Raw genomic sequence first — 5,976 nt, forward strand, 5'->3', positions numbered from 1 at the left:
CTTGCTTAAGATTTTTGGTTTTATTTTGAGGAGGAAAGGAAATGATCTTGTCATATTTCAATCTCCAATAGATTCTTGCAGCTAATCTGTCAGGACGATAAATATCGTCTTGACATAAATGAGAGGGTTTGTTAGGAGAGGAAGGTTGATTACCCATAGTTCTAATTTTGCCACTATATATGCCATCTTGAATAGATTTTTGAAAGTCAGGGAAATCGTTAGCATTATGGTCATGGGTTTGATGAAATGAACAAAAATGACGTTTTGAAGAAGAAGCATTCTTGTGGGCTCTCTTGATTTGTTGTCTTTGAAGGTAATCTTTAAAGTTTTGAAGCCTAAGGAATTCGTCCATAGAAAGAGGGGTACTACTTTCTAGGCCTCTTGTAGTAGTTTGTGTAGGAGGGTTTATAGGGACACGAATTCCATGCTCAAATTTCCCAATTCCTTGTCCTTTAAAACCTTGTTTTGTAATTATATGAAAGCCATGACTATAAGAATGTTTCAATTGACTTGATGGAGGAATAGGATCATGAATTTATGTAAAATCTGATGTGTAAGGAGGAATACAAGAATGTGTAGCTAAAGAAGGAGTATCATATGAATTGACAATCTCCTTTCCTTTATCAAGCTTATCCTTTTTGGAAGATTGGAAAGAAACATCTTCATCATCTAAAAGCCCTTTTTTAGTTATTTCTATGTGAGGGGAAAGGTCATGAATAAAATGCATGACATCATTCTCCCTACATATACTTTGATGTTGAAGAGAGGTCTTAGGAGAATAAGGAGGATCTAAATATGTAAGAATGTTGACGTGTTGATTTTGCCCCCCTTGGCCAGGGGTATGTGTATGAGAAGAAGATGGATTCATGTTACTTTCCAATGCTTGCTCTTTTTTAGAGAGATCATTGGTTAAAGCATTAGGTCTCATCTCATCCACACAAGATACCCTAGGAGAGGTACAAAGGTTAGGATCTCTAGGTTTAGTATCTACAAAAGCTTTAAGGTGATTAACATAGGAAATGCACTTTGTTAACAACATCACCATAATGCAACATAAATGATACATGAAAGCTTTGAGATCTAATTGAAAAAGAAATAATTTGGAAATCCTGACAACACAATATGACCAAGTGCTATGAATAAAGAGAAGCAACATGAAATGAAAGAAACTCTTATCCAACACATGATTGTAGTAAATATATGAAAAAAGGAATGTAATCATATGCTAAAGAGCAAGTAAATCGAATTTATTAATTGCCATTGAAAATCTCTTAATTAAAATCTCAATTTGTCAGAAAAGCAGATCTAGGACCATTTTATGAAAATTAATTTTAAGATTTGAATTTGATGAATTTTGAATTTGTGTTTGACCTTAGAGAGTGTTAAAATTGATAAAGTGCACCGATTTTCTAGATATGAGCAGAAAAATACAGTCAATTCCATCTCCCGAAATTTTAGGAAAATAGTCGAGGACCGTGGCGAAACTGCACACTGGCTGACCAAATTTTTTTGAAATTTTTAAGGATGATAGAATTATGATTTTAATGAGGAATCCAAAAAAATAGTTGATTTGGTGATGTCTAGATCAATGAAACTTGCAGTCAAAGGTCGAAAATAAAAGAATCTTAAAAATTAGGGTTTTAGGATTTAACCACTGAATTTTCAGAGTAAAGAGAAAGATGTGAACTACAATTTTAAAATACAGATAAGATTTGAAACAAGTAATTAAAATTTTGCACTTCACAAGCTTATTTTTCTCAAAATGAAAAATTAGGGTTTTTATGCCATTAACCTTTAAAATTTGCAAATAGATCAAACTTGGAAATGAAAATTTGAAATAAAAATTGCAATTAATCAGATATAATAATGAGAAATAATAATTAATGTGTAAGATGTCGGGTTCACCAAAATGTAAAGTGGAAAATTGGACCCTAGTGACTCCCCACCTAGGAGAGAGAAAGGAAGTCACTAGGATGATTTCACTTGGAAGAACTTTACATTCAAAAGAGGGGCTTGAATCCACTAGATCCAAATCCAAGGGAAAACAGGATGTGAATTCTAAGTGGATTGCAAGGGTTGAAGTGTGATTTACCCTCTTTTGTAAATGAAAAAGTTGACTTGTTGACTATGTGGAACAAAGAGAGAGATTGAGTGAAATGATGAGCTACTAGTTCGGGATCGCACTGTAACTTCGGATCTGAGCTAACTAGACTGATACGGATTTGCCCTGCAAATTTGGAGAAAAGTTGTCGAGACCGTGGAGACAATGTACATGGTCCTCCACAAAATCCATGAAATGAAAAGGGTTCTTTTGTCTTTGCAAATGAAGCCCAAACCTGCAATTATAGTTGCACACCTACAACCTACACACAAAAAAGAGAGAGAGAATAGTTGTGGATAGGGGTTTGCCTCAATCAAACTCTGGTTGAGGAATCAACCTTGAAAGAAAGTAATGGCAAATGCTTGAATGTAAACAATGGAAATGTATACCTTGTAGATCTGTAACTTGTTGATGATGATTGCTTTGCTTCTTGAATGTAATCACAAGTGTTGCATGAAATGGCATGTAACGTGACAAAACCCTAACACACAGATGCTTGCAAATGAATGTTGTAATATTGCTCCCGTGGATGAATGAAGAAGAATTGAATGCTTGATGATGTATATTTCCTCCTATGCTTGCTTATCATCCCTTCACTTGAAATTTGCCTCCCACAAATGAGAAAACCAACTCCCTTTTATACATTCCTCTGAAGATTAATTCATCTCACCAAAGGCCGACATCGGGGAGATTTTGGATCCTGAAGTGCATATAGGGCCGAGGGGACCTATCTTGGGGCCACCCTAAGAGGGTGGGACAGGGGTGTCACACCCCTGTCATGCCCTATCTTGGGGCCCAGATAGGGTCCTGAGGCTATCTCTGGGCTCAAACAGGAAGGGGTCAATGGGGTGAACATGCTGAAAGAGGTCCTAGTAAAAATGGAGGGTGTCATCGCCAAAGTGAGGACTTCAAAAGTGGTTAAAATTGCAGGAGGCACAATTTTATGACACTACACAAACGTTGAAAACAACAAGTGAAAAGGATAACACACTTTCTTAAGAATCTAAAATCATGTGCTAATCTCTAAAGTAATTAATGATGCCTTGGTAACTTACTTGTCCTTTTCTACGATGAAGTATTTTTGGCCAAAACTATGTTAGATTTCTTATATTAATGTTTTGGATCACACTTTGTGATACATTATTGAGAAGAGGATAAATCTTTGTTCCTAGTCAAAGATTATCCTTTTTCTTGACAATAAATCATAGAATGTGATATGAAATTATGCATTTAAAAGAACTAACATATTTTTGCTAGAATCAAATTTCCTTGAGAGTAAACAATATGAAATTATGCATTTAAAGGAAATGGTAAACAATATAAATACCATTTCCTTGAGAGTAATATTAGGAGAATCAAATTTCACCTATTTAGAGAGTTGATCCTTCTCTTAGAGTGGGTTATAGGCAAGCTCAGAGGACCAGGTGCAAGTAACTTTGGTGGAAGCTTATCAGATGGGTCAATGGAACCCTCCTCCTCAAGGGGTTTTGAAGATAAATACTGATGGTTCTTCTAGGGGGAACCCTAATCATGCTGGTATTGGTAGTGTAGGGTGTGATAACTCTGATCTTGTCAACTTTATCTTCTCAATTTATATATGTTTTTACACAAATAATTACATGGAGGCTCTAAAATTTTGAATGCCATGGAGAGGGGTTGTGTTCTTGGTTGGAAAAGGATTATTTGTGAATTGGATTCACAAGTGGCACTTAGCCCTGGTGATTAGACAAATTTTAAGGTTGTATAGTTATTTGGATTCTATTACTTAAATACTCACAATCCTATAGAGTGGAATGGAGTAGCGAACTACCTAACCAAATGGGCTTTTGATTGAATGGAAGGCTGGAATATTGTGGATAGGGGACAATTATCTTTGGAATTGCCTCACATGTTGGAGGAGTTACTTGACAAAGATAGAGTTGTTTAATGCTTTGTTCTTTGTTGGACTTTTGACCCTTCTTGCTCTAAAATTCTCCTTGTGTTAAATAAATTTTTACCCCTTTTTTAATTTAATATATGTTAACAAAAAAATAGTTTCAAATGATAAGCTCCCTTAATCATCCTTCCTCCCTTAAAAAGTTGTCATCTCTTAGATATTATGTATATATAATAAATCACAATAACTAATCATAATTGTACAAATCATTATTATTACAATTCATACGTAATTAATAATGACACCCATATAAATGATAAGGAAATGTACCATCTCAATTCTTGAACAGCTGTCATTATTGAAAATGGCAACCATAGAACATCTATTTACCAAAATAATATTTGTAGTGTAAATTTGAAATGTGCTAGAAACATCTGAGAAGCCCTAGTTTTACATTTATGATTATAATTTTATTTTTCTTTTTTAAAGTTTCAAAAGATTTTGAAATACTTATATACCCATTTGCCAAAGCCTCGAGAAATCTATCAACTAAAATATTAGTAATGCTTTGTATTTGTCGAGTGGGAGTTATCAGAGCTAAATTTGAAGGTTAATCTTTATCAGGCAAGAAATTTTTTCATGAAAGTTATGATTCAAAGTTGTCATTCAAATCTGAATAAACATCTATCTGAACTGAAAATACTTCAAAATATTTGAATCTACCTGGAAATTTATACACTTTTAGGCCAAAATTGCATAAATATGTCCATACAGCTATGGAATCAGCCGGTCTAATCAGATCTAAAAACCCTATCAAAGCGTCAGAAGCACAAAGCTTCTGTTTCAGCATAGTCCATAAGTTCTGATCCAATATTCTTCCGAAGCTATTGCTAATGCCCAAATAGGAGCAGCATTTCTCCACAACTGTACTTCTAAACAAAGGAAAACTCGGGAATTTGAACACCAATTGCTAAATCAGAGGAAATGTCCGAAGACAACTGCATCTCCGATTGAAGTCCGAGGAAGTGATTTCCATTATTTCATGAATGCTATTTTCAAAGTTCAAAAAGCAATTTGTAGCAAAAGGGAAACGTCTAGAGCTTCCTGTAAGAGGATCGAAATCATTATTCAGACATCAGAGAGTTGCAGAATTTATAGTGCTAGTATGTTATCTTCTTTAATTGGTGCAGGGCAAACAACTGGATTTTGGTAACACTGTTGAAATGGAATGGGGCGAAATGATTTGGAGGTGGAAAGAAGAGGAGGTAAAATGATTATTACAGATGTGAGCATGGCTGTAGGGACATATTTATCCCACATGTAAGCAAGCGAAGAGAAGGGGAAGAGAGGGCGGAAAGAAATAGGTAAGAGAAGGAAATTAAAATTCATACCTTTCTCGGCCTTTTGGCTAAGATCAAGTGTAGTATCTGTTCTTATCAGTTTAATGTCTGATACGTGGTTCAGTGAACCACACGATATTAAATTAATTTCTTCAGGGGGAAAGTCTAAAAGATAGCTTGCTATCAGGGCCTTTGCGCGTCGCTTCTGTCTTGCACTACTGCAGAAGCCTGGCGCACCCCACACCCAAAGCAATTAACAAATTTAATTAATTCAGTCTTTGATAAGCAAAATTGATCTGTAATTGAAATTTATGTCGTTTATTGACAAAATATGTATGTTAAATCTTCAGCTTTAGCTTTTAAATTGATTGTGTCGCTTCTGTAAGTAGATTATTGAAGTCCTTATTTTTCGTCCGATTCCATATAATTGTTATGAATTTCTTCAGACAGAGATTCCGAAGAAAGATATTCTTATGGAGACTGCTGAAACAGAAGGTTTGTGATTTAAGACCACAATATTAGAGAAATGCTTCGATGCTGCATTCAAAAATGTTTATTCGTTAAAATATATACAACGAAAGAAATATTACAGGTAAGCCCACTTAGCCGCTCCCAGGTAGGGTCTAAATTCCATGGCTGTATGGATGTATTTAAGCATT

At 34.9% G+C, this 5,976-nt stretch overlaps 1 non-coding gene across 1 annotated transcript; it reads left to right on the forward strand.

The window, feature by feature from the left end:
• The first annotated feature begins 5,364 nt into the window (after positions 1-5,364).
• LOC131045586 (U2 spliceosomal RNA) lies at positions 5,365-5,559 on the forward strand. Its single transcript, XR_009105835.1, has one exon. It is a non-coding gene; the product is annotated as a U2 spliceosomal RNA (small nuclear RNA).
• The last annotated feature ends 417 nt before the right edge of the window (positions 5,560-5,976 follow it).

The sequence above is a fragment of the Cryptomeria japonica genome, chromosome 10 (genome assembly GCF_030272615.1).
Source record: "Cryptomeria japonica chromosome 10, Sugi_1.0, whole genome shotgun sequence".
Lineage (NCBI taxonomy): Eukaryota > Viridiplantae > Streptophyta > Pinopsida > Cupressales > Cupressaceae > Cryptomeria > Cryptomeria japonica.